At 43.9% G+C, this 18,352-nt stretch overlaps 1 protein-coding gene across 4 annotated transcripts in view; it reads right to left on the reverse strand.

The window, feature by feature from the left end:
* The window catches only part of PTPRT (protein tyrosine phosphatase receptor type T), a 1,546,842-nt gene that overhangs the window by 785,475 nt on the left and 743,015 nt on the right, over nt 1–18,352 (reverse strand). The gene's annotated exons all lie outside the window — the stretch shown is intronic.

The following is an 18,352-nucleotide window of genomic DNA, read 5'->3' on the forward strand; positions in this document are numbered from 1 at the left end:
GACGATATTAAAGACCAGGATTATTTGATTTTCACAGCCATTCACACCTGCAATTATAAAGAAGCTGCTAACATTAGCTGCCCGAAGCAACTGTTTAATTCCTATGAACAAGACATTTTAATCTAATTCCAGTAACGATGTCCTATTTCTACTAAACTCGTTTTAGTTATCTCCCTGCTCTTTTAATCCCATGCTTCGATGATCCTCGCCTTCTTTCAGTCTTTAGATCTATGTCTCACTCACCCTGGCCTCCTCCTCCCATCGCTCCTTGCTTAAAACGTACCTGTCTTCAGCCTCCTTTGCTTTCCCCCCTCCCAGAAGCTGTCCTTTTAAATGTTCTCGCTACACAACTCCATAATCTTGGCTCATTCAGTCTTCATCTCTATTCCTCAGTTGACTGTGCAGTCTTGTGAATCAATGTGCCATGTGAATATGCAGATGCCTCCCTTCTTGGGGATGGTGGAGGGGAAGTAAATGTTTCTCTTTACATTACCCCGCTCGACCAATGTCATGGAAGTGCTACATAGCTTAAAGTTACTTTAGCAGTGGTGTCTGCATGAGTTGTGCAAGAGAGGTGTACAGAGATGTTTTAAGGCATGGGCAAAGTGGGTAATTGCCAAGGACACCTACCTTGCATGGGGACCCTTGGGAAAATGAACTTTCTCACTATATCACATCTGTGCATTTCTGTATCTTAGCCTTTAACATATCATTCAATATTGTATTTATTTATTTATAACATTTATAGAGGGAGCTATCACCATACAGGTATCCTGGTGCTGGGAGACCTCTGGTTAGACAAAGAGAAAGCTGCTATAGACATTGTGATATTGTTTGCCATCATGGGACTTGAATCAGCAGGAAACAGATAATAAAAAGCAAAGTTAGTACTTGACAGTGGCCCCTAAAGTATGTTTTGTCTAGGGCCCCCAACATGCTTAAGATGACACTGGTGGAGTAGCTTTAAAATTGTTCACCTATAAAGAGGGCTGCGTGAAAATTGGAGAGCCGCAAAGCACAAAAGAAGAAAATTGTCTATCATCAAATCTACCAAGAGTTGCATGACAAAAGAGTCACACATACGAAGAGGAGTGTGGCTCCCAGGACTGTTTTTGTGCAGGAAGGTACCCCTGTCCTCACAAAAATAATCCTGCATGCAACAGAGGCGCCCTTGCACCATTTGCATGGGGTCCTGCCACATATAAATGAGGGAATCACTGTGCTTCTGTGTCTGTTCCCTATTATTTATGCATGCACAGAGGTAAGCAGGCCCTCTGAGGCATTCAGACAGTCTGTGACAAAGAGGTGGCGCACTATCAATGGACCCCCTGAAGGCAGCCTTCTGAAAGAGGGACCCATAAACTACCAGACATTCACTGTACCCTCCTGCAAGGGGATCACTGTGCCCTCTTTAAATTGCAGGATGCTGGAGCCTGCATTATTAAACACAGAGTTACTTGCACACAGCAGCTCTGTCTTTCACTGAATACTCCGCATGCAGCTCATTCATGATAATATGGTGCACTATCCCATTCTGTGTCAGGAGCACCTTTTGAAAAGCATGCAGTGGCACACACTGGCACAGTGAATCCCATTTATAACAAGGGCCCTGGTATGTAAGACATCTTACAAAGCACAGCCATAGAACAAGGCATTTGGCACTAATGGAATGAAGAAAAGTAGCATGGATTTCCCAAAGATGATTTAGTGCCTCCTCTGCTCCTGCGAAAAGGCAAATGTTAGTGTGGTAGTGTGGCAAACTTTATCCAAACTTGCAACAGAACCCTGTGTACTCTGTTCCCATCCCAGTGTTGTACTCTGTTTGCCAGGTTTTGGGTACACTGGAATTATCATTGGAGTCTGTGCAGGAAAGTATAGTATCCAAGGGTATAAGGTGGAATCAAGGTATATTGAACTGTCTGGGATCACCACTAGTGGTTTAGTTCATCTAAGACTTTGAGGAGCGAGAAGAGCAGCCTGGTCCTCAGACTAAAAAGAAGATGCGCCCATGGTAAGTTTGAGGACAGGACAAACTCCAGTGAAGAAGTGAGAAATGGTTCATGGTGAAGAATTCAGAATCCAGTGAGGAACCTGGAAATTGTAAGATGGGGTAGAATCAAGAGAGAATGGACCCTTTCAGCAATGATCAGAGATAGAACAAGGACATCAAGGGTCTAAACATGGCACATGAGAAAGCCATGGCTCTAGAGGAATGAGTGTCAAATGTAGCGGAACAGGAATATTAGGCAGTGGAGCAAATCTCTAAGTCCTTCTGAAGCAAAGTCTGAAAATCCACACAAAATATCACTCAAGTAGATTACCAGCGCTGATATGCCACTTCATGAGAGAAATTCTTAAAAGGGACTCCATTGATGTGATCTGGGGCACTGCTGATTGGGAGCCATAGCCAGACATTGCAAACAAGATAGTAGCTCACTTCAGCCCTTCAATAAGGATGACCAGTGGAAAAAGAGTGTGAGCTCAGCAAGAAGATTATGTTCTAGGAAAAGCAGGTCCCATGGAGACAGTCTTTACAATCTGATTTGGTGTGTGCTTTGAAAAACATATCTTTACTCCCTTCTCCTTCCCAAACGAATGCAGTAAGTTCAGCAGACCACCAGATTTAGATCGGGGTGACCCTACACTGTTCTGGAGAAAGCTATGAGGTAACCATAACTTTTAGAGGTTAAGCCAAAGCAAGTAGCCAGTTCAGATGCAGTCTTGTAGGGCCTGGATCTTCCATAAATCCAGGAGCCAACAAGTTAGTTTTCCTGAAGATGTTTGTCCTCTGGTCTCCAAGGTTCAGGACTTAAGGCATGCTGGAATGCATGGATATATTTTTAGCACAGTCAGCCAACCCGTGAGCTCCACTTAGAGCAATGTTAACTAGGAACAAGTAATCCACAGTCTGTGGTGGGCAACAGCATCAGCCGGATTGTTAGTCTGATGCTACTCCTTGGGAGAGCTTCAGTCCATAGATGTCTTAGGCAAGATAATCAACTTATGGAACTGAGAATCACAATCATGTTTAGCCCACTTTTGAGTAAAATAATTTGGTTGACCTTCAGAAGACATTTAATCGTAAATTTTGTTGCAGTGTTAGATGTTGGGTTCAATATCCATACTTGTAAGCCTGGCAAAGATACTCTGCCTAGAGTATAAAGTATTAGTTAGTTCTGTTAGAATTGATCAGCCTCTGAAAACCTATGATTCCATCCCAAACCAAGGGAGTGGGTCCATTGATACTATGAGCATTATTTATGAGGCCTTGCATCAGTTTCACGCTGCCGTTGCGTCACTTTTTGTGACGCAATGGCGGCGTAAAACATGTCCCATGTTGCTCCCTATTTACAAAGTGACACATCTAAGCAGATGCGTCACTTTTAAAACCCTACACTATATTATACCTGCGTCAGGTATAATGTATACGAGGGGGGGAGTTCCCATGCAAGTAAGCCTTGTAGAAGTGACGCAGTTACATCTATGAGATGTCACTGCGCCACTTATAGGACACAAATGTGTCAAAACCTTACGCCTGTCTAATGGCAGGCATAAGGGTGACGCAGTGCCATATCCATAGTTCTCCCCCGGCACTGCTGTAGTTACGTCACGCTTCAGACACAAATCTAGCAATGCGTCATTTTTCGCGCCGAAAACTGACGTATCTGTCATTCCTTGCGACATGATCCATCATACAGTAAATATGACACATTCGTCATGTCGCAAGGAGGGTGCAATGAAATGTGACGCATCGCCCCTGAGGCCCTATATATCAATTGTGGCAGCCAACTTAGGCTTACCATAATGGTGCCCAAGACTGCAAAAACAGGACGCTAGCAGATGGGGACTGCCAAAACCGAAATATATATTTTCGCCTGAGCTTTGAAAATCCTCGCAACAGGACCTCGTAAGGGTCTTATTAACTTTGGTATACAAACCTGCGGATGGTGCAGAGTAATGCATGATCATTGAGTTGATTGAGAGTGTTGATCGAGCATATATTAAATATGAACAAAGCAAACATTTCACTGTATGTGTCTGACTTTTTTTTTATAGGTTCTCCTGATAGCTTCATATCACCAAGGATGGTTCTAGGACTTTTCTCAATCAGAAATTCAACGAAGCAGGCTGTGGTATTTTTATCCATGCCATGCATTTTTCTCCTGGTGTTATGTCACCTGCTGCTCAGCCAGAGTGACTGTGATGTAATGAGAATGCTGGTGTGTGTATAGTTTGAGAGAGTGGCAGTTGAGTGCATGGGTCGAACAGCAAGGATACTGCTCCCGGTGGGGTCTTCCTGTTTCCTTCATACCTACTTTACCTGTAACCTGAGGCTCCTACCTTGTGAATATGCCTAATCGTGGCTCCCCTGCATCCTCATTTACCACACAAACTTTCAACAGTGACTCTCAACCCATTGCTTTATTGGTTTTCTCTCATAGTTTTTGCATTGGGGATGAGAAGTACGTCATCCTTTATTTTTGGAGGTGGCCCAACCAAGATATTTTTCTTTTTACTGCCTCTGCAGCCCACCTCCTTGTTGTCTCAGTCTTCTGTCTGTTTTTTACGGTGTGTCCCAACATACCCCTAACTTCTTTTTTTTTTAGTTTACAGGGGCGCTTTTCTCTCCATGCTTCAGCTTCTCTGTGACTTTTTTTAATATCCGTTTCAGTACCTGCGGCTGTGTCTAATCGCATGATGTGTTGCAAGTGAGAACATTACCAGGAATGCATACTGCAAGGAGGCAACGGTCCAGCCTTGGGCTTGTCTTTCCCAAATAATGTTTGCTGGTGTGTTAGGTCAATTTTATCAACTAAAGTGGATGAAACAACAATTTACACAATGCCCCAAGTTGGAGAAGACCACCTCCCTGGAGCCATTGAGTCATGTAGTAACTATTCCTTCTTGTGTCTGCTCTGTTACACAAATTATGTTCGACCTTGTCAAATGAAACCTGCAGGTATGCCACGTGTTAGACGTTTGTGAATCTAAGCCTTATATGTTTCCTTAATAAATTTAGCAGAACTCTCAACTTTTTGAGGTCTGTGCACTTTAAATGATGCAAACAGGACCACAAGTCCCACAATGCAAAGAATAGACCTTGACTCTATGAAAACTCACACAACGAACTTTAAGTTCGTCTAGGTGGATACTGTGGAAACTATGAAAGCACTTCCTGCCTCACCCACAGCCGATTGGTGTTGTTAATTACTTCCCCTCTAATCTTCAGCAAGTGCCAAATAAATCGAATCTGTGATGCGTCTGCTAACGTATGCCTGTGAGACAGATGAAACTGGGGATGTAAATAATGCTTTATTAGCTATATTTTAAGCTTTCAATATGTCATAGCTTAAATGTCTCGTCATTAACCCTTTCCTTCCAGCTCTCTGCCTCTGCACCTTGGGAAGGTATAACTTCTCTCTAAGCCCATCCTGCCTGGACTGGAAGAGTTAAAGATGCAAGCACACGCTGTAGAATTTGCATCATAGGTGTGAAATGCTGTGTGAATTTGTCCCAGTCTCTTCACCGTGCTGTCAGACGCCTTGTGAAACTTAAACTCCGCATCAATTTGTTTACCGTTTATTTAAAATTAGAAAACGATCAGCCCAGTAAAATATTTACTATGCAACATTCTAAGTCGAACGTGTTGCTTTTAAAATACTTTATGTTTTATCTTTTTTTGTTGTGCCTCAGGAGGTGTTTTTCACACCTTTGATGCACGAATTGATTTTTGCACCTTCTTTTTGCTCCTCTGTACTGATGATGCTCGGGTGCTAAGCGACAGAGTGCCCTAGTTACCCACTTTATAACACATCAATTTCTCGTCAGAATTATGGTAGTGCCATATTTGTTTCTCAACGCATATGTTGACTAAAATCTCCAATGCGCTGTCGCAATGCATGCATCACTTACAGATAGCAGTTAAATAACTGTATTGAAATTGCATCTATATAGCTCTGACTGAATTCCAGCACATGGATCAAACAGAAAATGTGGATGTGATTATCACAACACATAACGTGTGTTTGGTAAATGAGTTCATCAGTGGTGTAGTTAGGGAGGGCGGGGCAGTCCGCCATGAGCGCAACTGTTTTTGGAGGCGGCAAAGGTGAGCAAGTCGAGTCTGTCGACTACCACCATCCCCTGTCCCGAGAACAAGTTGTCCATCAGGTGCCACCCCCCCCCAAACAAGTCGGATGCTACCCCACCCCGCTCTTACCTGCACCGGGGGGCAAACTTATGAGCCACCCGGGTGGCAGTAGGTCTAGCTATGCCACTGGGGTTCATCCCATGATTTCTTAGCACTACCTTACAGACATTTATTGTTGCCTAGCTCAGTGGTACATCTTTTCGATCCAAACGGATGGACGTTGACTAGATCTACTAGGATCCAGGCTCTGGCCATGGGAGCAAACACAGAGCTCTTCACGAGATGCATTTGCCCATTGGCCATCAGATGTTGCTGTCGTTCCCATGCCATCTCCCTAAATGAAAGATGATGTGCATCACATGAAACATTTTCAAAAAAAGAAGGGCTCAACTATGGGTGTTTCACCAACACAGTGAAGATAGAATCCAGGGTAGTGACCTTGCCCCAGATATTGAGCTACTGGTGATTTCGGGGAATGTCACTCATTTCATGGGGGGCTCTGGATTGCCTAATCTGCTATGAGGACAAATCATGCTGTGTGGCCTCTGTACAGTTTCCTGCGTGGGGAAGGCCACATCTCACCCTGCTAGCAAGCCTGATGTCTATATAGTGGGCTTATCTTTCCCCGAAGACTGAAGAGACAGTCAATACTTTGTTTCTTTATTGTGACTACAAGGGAAGCTTGTTCTCTAGACTAAGCGTCCAGATGCACAGAATGAGTTTGCAGTCTGGCCTCTGGGTTATGAAGGCTTTGTCACAATTGAGGGAGCCTGGCATCTGGGATGCACAATATTGTACAGAAAGCATGGTCACTACACCTTATGATCTCTCACAATAAGCTATCTGTTATACTATTCCCTAACACCAAGGAGCCATTCTCAGAATTATGTACTCTTCCCCATCAGGTTTTCCCTGAAAAGAGAGAGACTGGGCCTATACATTATTCCGGGTCCCAACAAAAGGATCTGAGGTTTCTAGATGTGATACTATTTCCTAGCACGATTCACCACGGTCTTTTGATGTTCCACTCTTTCTAACAACATGGAGCGTGGTGTCTGACTGTTACACACTCCTCCGCCGTGAGGGAGTGTGGTGATGGGCTGTAGTATAATCCCCTAACAAGAGGGAGCATAGTCTCCAAATATTATACACTCCCCGAACAAAAAGAGTTGTAGTGTATGGATGTGATGCTGTTTCATGACAAGAGCGAGTTTGGTACCCTGGCGTTCTAGAGCGCTCTAACAAGACGGCGAGTGTTGTCTGGGTATGATACTGTTTCCTAGCAAGATGGAGTTTGATCTCTAGGTGTGATACTTTTCCTCAACAAGACGGATCCGGGTTTCTGGATGTTTAACACTCCCCTAAGAAAAAGGAACATAATATCTAGATGTGATATTCTTCCCTAACAAGACGGAGATGGTGCCTTGATGCTACACTCTTGCCTAACAAAAGGGAGAGTGGTGTCTGGATCGTATATGCTTCCCTAACAAGAGGGAGTCTGATGTTTGGATGCTACACATTCCCCTTTGACAAAGAGAGAGAGAGCGGTGTCTGGATTTTACTGGCTCCCTTAACAAGAGGGGGCGTGGTGTCTAGATGTGATTCTTTTCCTTAACAAGAGGAACCATTACCTCTTTATTTAATTCTCTTCCATAACATGAGACATCCTGGTGTCTGGATTGTATACATTCCCCTAATCAAATATAGCTAGGTCTCCAGATGTGTTACTCTTTCCTATCACAAGAAAGCATGGTGTCTGGACACAAAATTCTTCTCTAAAAGAGGAAGCATAGATTTTGCATAAAATACTCTTCACTAACCAGAGTAAACATGGTGTCTGGACGAGATACTCTTCCTTACCAAGAGGGAGTTTGTTCTCTAGATGTGATACCCTTCCTCGACAAAAAGAATCCTGGTGCCTGGATGTTCAATACTCTTCCCTAAGAAGAGGAGGCTTTGTGCCTGTATTTTGTACACTTCCCTAACAAGAAGGAGCATGGTTTCTGAATGTGATACTCCTGCATAACAGGAGGGGACTTTTTGTCTTGATATGACACCGTTTCATAGAATTCTGGCATCTAGATCATGTACTCATCCACTAGGAGAGGGTGTTTGAATAGTGAACTTTCCATCACTATGGGAATCCTAGACTCTGGATTCTAAAACTTGCAAGTGGCAGTGGTTTTCTAGTGAGTGGGATTGGAAATCTCCTCTTCATTTACAGATTTGTTTCTTTGTGGTGAGAATACACAAATACATCCATGCAAAAAAAGTCTCTGAACTTTAGAGTCAGAGGCATAACATAGGCCCCTGACGACCCTGCGGTGCGGGGACCCCAAGCCCCAGGGGCCCCCTCAGCACAGTGCCCTGACCTGAGAGCTCCTGATTAGGACCTGAGGGGGGCTCCTCTATGTACCTTGCAGGGGGCCCCCTTCAAGTTTCATTACGCCACTGTTTAGAGTGTATTTCATCACAAAGAGCAAAGCCTTCAGCCAAATACACAGCAGTACAAATTAATCTGCACTGAACAGCATACTTATTATAGATGTTGCTCTTTACTGACATCCAAGTTCTGATTCATGAGCAGGGCCTATGAGGGTGACCTGAGCTGGAAGCACAACTCCTGACCAGCTTCACCTGAAGAAAGCGCTTAGCTCCTAAGAGCAACTAATGTGAAGAGTCTTGGCCTGATGAGGTCCCTTTCAAGCTCTCATCCACCACCTATGTGGGTTGGGGTAGTGGATTTCCCTGGGCAGACTTCAAGATGGCCATTTATTGAAATTTCACTAAAAATTGATGTCTACCCTTGTTTACAGGGCTAAACATTAGGGGTGGGCATAACTCATGTAATTTCATATGTAGTGCGATCACTCAGAATTATCCAAACTTTTAGTGCGATTACGTGGAGTTAGGCAAGAAGAGTCATTCTCCATTAAGATCTATTTTCTTAGAGAAAGATGTCCTTTTGTAATGAAAATGGATGCGTACAATGTATCCTCACGTAAAAAAAAAATGATCACGAGGCTGCATCTTGCAATGAGAAAATAGAAGCAACTGCAGCAGAACAATATGCTCTTGTGGTAGGGTTTTCTTCCCCCAAATTTCTCACAATTATGCAAGCAGGTGTAATTGCGTTATTATCAGTAATTCCACGTCAAAGAGTAACGCAGAATTATCGAAATGAGTCTAATTGTTCCAGCGTAACTGAAACGCCACCCACCATAGCCAGAAAATACAATTAATTGGCTACTAATGTATCTTAAACTACTTACTATCATCAGATGTGTACGACACACGTACATGTGCAGGGCAGTAGACACCTGTACAAACCAAGGAAAATGTAAACATTCTGGTACAGGCCTCTGGTCTCCTCCATCAAAAACAACTACTCATTAAAACAGACCTACTCAGCCTACCAAGTGCATACACCAAATCAGATTACAGTCTGCAATGGAAATGTTTAGAAAGTTATACCTCAGACTTCTGAAAGAGTCATACTAATGGCAGATCCAACTAAGAATACTTAATAGAAACAACTAACAAGGAAATTAAATCCAGATTAGTGCAGGTCAGAGGAATTCCAGGATAAGGAGAGAAGTAGGTAGTTTGACCTGGCCCTTTCTGAAGGGTCATCCCCAAACCTTTTGCCTTCTTCCTCCTACATTTTTGCTGAATGTGTTTTTGTTGGCCTTAGGACTCTATACACTTTACCACTTGTAACCAGTGCTAACGTGCTTGTGCTCTCTGCTCAAATCAAGGCAACATGGGCTTATATCCAATTGGCATATTTAATTTCCATATAAGTCCCTAGTAAAATGCTCTACATGTGCCCCGGGACTGTAAATTAAATGCTACTAATGGGCCTGCAGCCCTGATTGCGCAGCCCAGTTAAGTAGCCCTTTAAACATTTCTCAGGCCTGCCATTGAAGAGACTGTGTGCACAGTTTTAACTTGCCAGTTCGACCTGGTAAAGTAAAACATTTACCAGGCCCAAACCTTATTTTTTTAATATATATAAGTCACCCCTAAGGTCGGCCCTGGATAGTCCAAAAGCAGGATGAAGTTTTTAAAATGCTAGACATGTACTTTTAGGTTTTACATGTCCTGGTAGTGAAAACCCCTTACATTAATTTTCACTACAGCACTACAGCAACGCCTAGCTCTCCCACAGAATAATATTGGAGTTGCCTTATTACATTTTTTTAGTGTAAGTTCCAAATGGGAAGAGATGACTGGTTCATGATTGGTATCTCTGGAATCCTGATTTAAAATCCTAATTTATGGTGAAGTCGTGTTTTAAATTACAATTCTGAAAATGTCACTTTTAGAGAGTTGGCATTTCCTTGCCTTAGCCATTTGGTGCCTGCAGCCTGTCTCTGGTCATATGACTGGTTGTAGCTGGCAGTTGGCCTTTGTGTATTCCTCCTAGGCAGCCACACACAATGGGAGCTTAGGTGTGACGTAATGCGCCATCACTGGCAGGATGGGAGGGAGGCTAGGCCCAGCGGCACTTTAACCTGAATAGGCTGTGTCCACACAAAGGGATGCCTAGCCTCTGTAGTTAGTCTGGAGCTAAGGCAGGGAAGGCAGTGCATTTGTGAAGCTTCTCTACACTTCAAGGGCACAACTGTATATAAAAGAAGGACTTCAGACACCACCACTTTAGTACGCTTCTGGACCTGTGGACACTCTGCCAGGAAGAAGGACTTCTGTGCAGCTGCACGGGATGCCGTTGTGCTGGACAGATGCACTGAAGGAACGGCTGCCCTGCTGTGCTGACCTGCTGCCCCCTTGCATGTGGAAGAAAAACTGAACCGGCAGCCCATCTTCAACCCAAGACCCCAGAGGGACTCAAAGGGTTAGTCTACTGGCCTCCTGATCCGAGCCTCAGGGACATAAAAGATTCCCCAACACCTCCTAGACCGGCCTTCAGTGAGTTCCTGGACCCTAAGTGGGGCCCTTGGGTCCTGGACTGTTGGAGTGGCTCAGTGGGCTTTTGAATCAAGCTTTTGGTCTCTTTGCCCGTTCGCACCAGAATCACTTCAGTTGACCTAAAATCCAACATGCACAGCTACCATTCCCTCTCCTTGCACAGCAGCATCGACCCCATGTGAGGGACCACCAGCGTGAAACACCAGCCCCCCCATCTGCCCTGTTCCTTGCATCATGCCAACTACCTGCAGTGCTGCTTTTCTAGCTCCACAAGCCCCTTTCCAAAGCAAATGGAACTCTTGGCTCAAAGCTTGAGACTGTAAACCTTCAGCAGGACTGATCTATGACTGTATCCAACCCATGCTCTATCGTGGTCAGCCTAGACTAGACTAGGACTAGATAGCAGTGAGTCACGCGTCATGCTGTTAGGTGCTATTTTAAACTTTATCTTTAAAAATTCATAACTCTGGTTCTAGTGATTGGATTTTTGTCATTTTGGTCTTGTTTTATTCATGATCTCAGGCTCTATTCTTCCACTCTGGTGTGGAATCTTTTTGTGCGGTGTTTTCACTGTTTTACCATTTAAAGTGTTGCACAAATACTTCACACATTGCCTCTAAGTTAAGCCTGACTGCTCTGTGCCAAGATACCAAGGGGTGAACACAGTTTAATTTGGGACTTGCTTGTGCCTTACCCTGACTATGATTGTGCTTGCTCCTTGACCAGGGCTCACACCCCAGTCAACCAGTAACCCAATTTTCTGACATAGGTGCACCCCTTTGTGATTAAGATGCTCATCACCTTTATACCCACCACACTTATAGCCAATTCCCGATGTGCACATTTTGAGTATTGCCCGTGAGCATGTGAACAGTGTAATTGGCACTCATGCAGTGCAATCTGCTCAAATGAACTAATGCAAAGAACACATTGTTTACAGAATCATATTGAAAAACAACTGTTTAGATCTAGCCTTTGGTCTCTGAGATGTGAAGTAGACCAAGGCAATATTTAAATTATGCTGGCATAATTAGCATAGTTTTGGGAATTTCATGTTATGGTTGTTTTTTTTTTTGCAGGAGTTTTATATAGCGCAAACTTGTCCCGAATCCAATCAGGTATCAGAGCGCTTTACATAGCACCAGTTACGTTACATGAGGACACACATTCATATTTTTTTTGTTAGGCATGGGGAGATTAAGTGATTTGCCCAGAATCACAGGATGTTCAGCGTCGTTACTGAGACTGGAACCCAGTTCCCCAGGTCTGAGGTCGAGCGCCCTAGCCGTTAGGCCAACTCCTCTCCGTTGTCGCATGAAATTACGAGACTATGACATTTTGCTACATCACATAATTTACGCTGTTATCTGTGGCAGAATTATAGCGTGTGAATAAAGTGGACAACTAGAATTTGAGCAGATGCTGTGGAGTGCAATTGTGTTTTTTGCTCTAGTTGTTTTGAGAGAAATGCGTCCTGGCGTCAACAATTGAGGTGAGGACACGTTTCGCTCTAAAATATACCCATGAATGATCAATTTGGCTCTCACAAAAATTACTTTTGATTTTGCATAAGTATGCTTTGCTTTTCCAAAATTAGACATAATTATTTGAAAGTATATTATGTGAATCTTGCTCGACCCTAGTGTCAACTGCCCAGAAGAGGGGTGCTGAATTTCAAAATATATTTTCTCATCATGCTTATACATTAGTTTCTGGAGCAAACTTCTCTTGATTGGGTAATTGTTTCAAGCAATGGTTGGAAAGAAGAGAAGTCAACACGGAAACGTAGCAAATGCTTGATTTGTAAATAAAGAAAAAAATATAGAAGCCAAAAGAAATGATTTACCAAAGCAACTCAGTCTTGAGCCCATCTCAAACTTCTTTTTTCCACCATCTTACACTACACTCAAATACTACTCTCCATGACCCAGACACTACCCTAAATCCTAAAACACTACCCTACACTACGCAAACACCACAACACTACCCCAAGACTACCCTAAACCCTAAATAAGTAAACCCCACCCCTGGCCCAATACCTTTTACCTCTCTCTCCTTGTGGTTCCTCTCTCCTGGTTCCTGCTTCACGTCGATTGCACGGTGCATGTCGTTGTGAGGAAACGGAAATGCCTCAGTTTCCTCACAACGATGTGGATCACCATTACATCACATGCGTTGTAAAAGCGCAGGCGATGTAATGGCATGCGTAGTAATGGCTATGCATTGTTACATTGCATGTGTTGTAACACATGCGATGTAATAACATACGGGGAAACAGCCACGTTGTACACTCCACTCCCTTTATTACTCTTTTGCATTTTCTTTTTAACTCTGCTTTCTCCCTTTGTTTCTCTTTTCATATCATTCGCTGCCCACCTTATCTGTCTTTCTCTCTTTTGCTTTGAGTAAAGTCTGATTATGAGTAATAAGCACAGGTACCCAACAATGAGTGCCATGGCCACAACTTGCAACAACCAGCACAAAGTAAGCTCTGAACACAGGAGTTTAAAGACAGGTAACAAAGGATTTCTGTATAGATGAACCAATCAAACAAATGCCTGGAGAAGCAAAAGGCACTACCTGTCTATATGTTCGGAGATGGGGCTTTATTTGAGGTAATCAGTGCAGCCCAGAGAGTCTGGAGATGGAGCCACCTACATTATCACCTTAGGAAAGAACATTAATCATGTTGTTGGTCAAAGTAGATGAGAGATTTTAAGGGATATTCCAGGGTTGAGAGACAGGATCTGTCTTCCAAAGAAACCTACGAAAGAAAGCAGGCATACTTGTCTCTGTAGGTGAAATTGGGCCATGATTTTAAACCATCACAAGCATTATTCGTTTTCTAAACCATTGTTTCACTACACAAAAATAAAATATATGTGGGTTGTTGAAGTCATTTTTCCAATTACACTACTGTAAAAGGCGAGTTCTCACCTTTCCTGATCAGATCTCCATTCAATCTAATCTCTATCATTTTCTCCAACCACCTAATTATAAGTGTCCTTCCTCTGGTAACAGCAGTCTGATTACTATCATTTCTGGTACTACAGCTGCCATCTGACCTTGGAGAATGTGATGTATCGGAAGGAGAGAGAGGGTAAAGTGAAAAGGGAAGAAAGAAGCTTCTTGTAGTATCTTGGTTATGATTTAGTTCAAGCTATGCCAGTGGAGTTCACCCTGAATGATGTAAGATAGAGTGTTGGGAGTGAGAACCTACAGTTGGAGCAGGGCTGAGCAGCATGCTGGCTGCTCCTGGTGGGACTGAACTACCGGAATTGTAACTACTACAATAAATGCTCCTGAAACACCACAATATCTCCAGAGTGAGTTACTACACTTCCCAGGGAAAATAGAAATATATATGTGAGTGTGTGTGAGTGTTTTCCACTCAGTACTATTTGAGGTACTTAACACATTTTGATACCATAGCTCTCAATAGAAAGTCTATCAAAGCCAAAGGGAGTCCATACATCAGTGCCTCATATTGTTTAAATCATGAAATTTATTGAAGAGACAAAAGTATGTCATCTTCGGTACATTCACAATGACAACAGTTCCATCTTCAGTATAGTTAGTACAAGAAAACAGCCACTAACTATACTTCAAGGATTGTGTCTACAAGTGTCCGCTGATGCGGGAGTCCCACCAGATACAAACAGGGCCGGACTGGCCGTAGTGGGCACCGGGCATTTCCCCAGTGAGCTGGAGGGGCGGGGAGCGTTTTTGTGGCCAAAGGTGGCACTTTTCCTACAGGGACTGCAATACCGGACCCCGGTAAGAAAAGCGGGAGTGGTGTCTCTTGCCACTCCCCCCCACCCCGTTACCAGGGACGGTCGAGCAGCAACCTGCCAGGGCTAGTTGCTGTTCCCAGTCCGGCCCTGGATACAACCACGTCTGCCCTGGACGCACCTGCCCAGCTCCCGTGATTTACCCATCTGGCTTTCGAGCTGCGAGCTCCTGACATTGAACAGTGCAGCGGCAGGGTCACACAAACTGCCTGCTACTGACGCATGCCTGTCAATACTAATAAGATAAGCAAGATAACTTCACTGACCATTTCTGAACTGCTGGCAGCAGACAAGCATCACACAGACTGCATTACAGAATATGAACAAGCAGGTGCTCCCACCTGCCTATTAAAATGCACGCACCTAGTCTTGATCTACAAAGGGGAAGTCAGTCTCTCCCATTCTGGGAAGAAATGTATTTCATTGTGAGCTGTCACATTTTATTGAACTACTGACCCTTTCAGTGAATAAAAGTCCTTTACCTTGTTGTAAAGAAATAGCACTGACTGGAAGTTGTTTATGTGTGAATTCCCAAACCTGAATCACCTAGAGTATGCCACAACCGCTCTCCCTCTCCATCAAATGGGGAGCTCTTGGTAATTCATTGAACTCAGAGTGGTGCTCAGTCCCTTAGGTTTCAGGAAGGACCAGCAATGATTCATAAGGACTTCTCCAGCTAAGCAGCCAGGATCTGGGACAACATCCCCATATCCATCAGGACTCCTCCAATCCACTTCCAGTTTAGAGAGCAGCTTCAGATGCACATTTTAAAGAACATTTCACCAAATTGTAGTAACAGTGCACTTCTGCTCTCAGAACCCAACAACCCCTCTAATCACTTGTTGACTGTATCTTTGCATTTGACCAAGTGAGTGCTTCCCTGCTTTTCTACAAGCCTCTCACTATAGGAATACCAAACCCATAAACACATACATGCCCAGTACTTCTGAGTCCCAACATTTCTAGCAAATTGACACAACATGTAGAGCATCAGAATGAAGAGAGTGCTCAGAAATACAAGAATATGCCAGATCCCAGAGTAGATGGCAGAACCCAGGGCCGGAGAGGGAACAGCAAGCAGCCCTGGCAAAAATATTTAAACAAGCATTGCTCCCTTCCTCCTCGTTCTCATCTCTCTCTCTCTCTAGCTCCTGAAGCGCTCCCTGTGCCTGCTGTAATCTGTTGGGGTGGCTTGAGAAAGTGACAGAGGTGCTGACAGCGGCTCCCTGCCTTAACACCGGCTTCCAAAGGCTCCAGCCCACCAGGGAAATGCCCAGTGGAAAAAAGGCAGTCGATGCCCAGCAGAACCACCGTGACCTTTGTTTAGGAAATCATAAATCCATTCTGAGAATTTACATTAGGGAGATTTACTCACCGTTGGGAGCCTCAAAAATATTAGCGCCATTTTGTCAGAGTGAAAAATCCCCTCTGCGTCACTAACACCTTGCTGATAGAGCACGTGTGCCCTGATGTGCCCTGATGCACAGGCGCAGAACATGATTCCTCTAGCTTCCTACACAACCCCAGAGTGAGACCTCTTCAATCTTCGAGGCAAAATAAATGTAATGTACCTTGAAGCTGCATCAATCTTCCCGTGACCTGGAATCAATCACCATTAAACACCATCCAATACCCCACCTCATTGTAGCCGGGGGAGGAACAGAATCAAAAAAAGAAATTTCCGCTCAAGAAGAGTCAACAGATCACAGCTCTACTTACGATGTTCTTGAGGAATAGGGCTGGGAAGGGGGATGGGGGGGCGGTGGTGTTAAAGGCATACTTAAAAAACATGTTCCTGTAACAAATGTAAACATGTGTACGTCAAGATATTGCATACTGAAATATCGCCTCACACAAATTTTGTGTCCAACGTCTCATTTGAATAATTATTATCCAGTTGGGTGTGAATGCTCCATTATTTACTTCCATAAGATGATATTTTGGTAGATGATATCTAAACACTATATCTAGGTCAGACAATTTCCTGACAACAATGCTCTAGTAGCATACCAATGTATACATTCTGTTTTTACAGTGGACTTCATACAGGAGTCAGCCTATTTTTAATCTCTCCCAGTTTCACCATATGAGGAAGAAGGAGCTCAGGGAGTTAACGTGATTTGTTGAGAATCCTACAATGGGTCTAATTACGATGTAAGTCCGCTTGACACTGCTGCTGTCTCAGGACCGACCAACCTCTGGTCAGCGGTCCTGGCATGGCAATTGCAATGTGTCCGCAAATGGTGTGGTCGTATACTCCCATTTGTCTACAGGAGCTTGTGCTGCAGCCATGAATCGGCCATAGCACAAGCTCCTATAGACAAATGCGAGAATCTGTTCATCCCTGTACCACGTGGCAGGCACATCAGGGAGCCTACCATATGGTGCAGGGATTATCAGGGGGACACCTATGGTGCCCCCTCGGTCACAACTGGAGGCCACAGGGTGAAGGGGGCCCTGCTAGGGGCCCCCAATGTTTCTTTTTCCGACAGGCTTTCCATGTTTGGAAAGCCTGACATGGAAAGCCTGTCAGAAACCAACACCGTAAGCCCTAGGGTGGAAACGCCACCCACAGGGATTACTGGCAGGCCTCTGACTGTCTGGAGGTCTCCTTGAGCCCATCAGAATCCAGCCAGAATGACTGGCCGGTTTCCCTTTCGCCCGCCTGCATCAAAATGCAGCAGTCAAAGCTGAAACCTCAATGAGACTCGGAAAGCCGCCGAACTGTGGTCGGAGGCCTTCCGACTCTCATTATAATTAGGTCCAATGTGTTCAAGTGAGGAAGCCAATAGTAAAATAGGGTCTGCTGGTTACCCAGTGGGCAAAGTGTGCTCCAGACTGCTGGAAGAGAAATATGTTTTTGCTTAACCAATGAACATGTTGCAAAAGTCACACCTTTTCATACAGGGAACAAAATGTTGATTGAAGCCGCATTGCATCATGCTGCAGTAGCTAGCACATTTTAAAGTAGACTTTTCGTCAAGTCCCAAACGTGTAAAATGAACATCACTGCCTTGTGTTCTCTAAAGAATGTGCACAGTAGTTCTCAGTGGGTTGAGGCCCTACAGTTACCTGATCCATTTTATTATGCTGATTTACAAAATCCTGATTATCTGTGGTTTTCCTCATGGGCATCAGTGGATGAACAGTGGTTAATAGAGGTTCTGAAAAACAATTACCTGTACCATACCACAGAAAGCACAATGCTTGCATTCCAGGCGCACCTAAGCTTCTGAAATGCATTGATGACCATTTTGAAAAACCAAACTTGCAATGGGTATATATTTAGGCAATGACTGGCATTTACATAGCACAAGCCTAGCTATTCACTATTTGGGGTTTTGTAGATGTAAATGAGTGTGCTTCCACACGATGCTTTAGTTACATTTAAAAATCGCCTGCTTCATGTCCATTAAAGCTAAGTGGGTCACGAAACGTTGTTGTTCTAAAAATTTGGTGAAGCACTGCATTAGAAGAA

Source organism: Triturus cristatus, chromosome 7, assembly GCF_964204655.1.
Source record: "Triturus cristatus chromosome 7, aTriCri1.1, whole genome shotgun sequence".
Classification (NCBI taxonomy): Eukaryota; Metazoa; Chordata; class Amphibia; order Caudata; family Salamandridae; genus Triturus; species Triturus cristatus.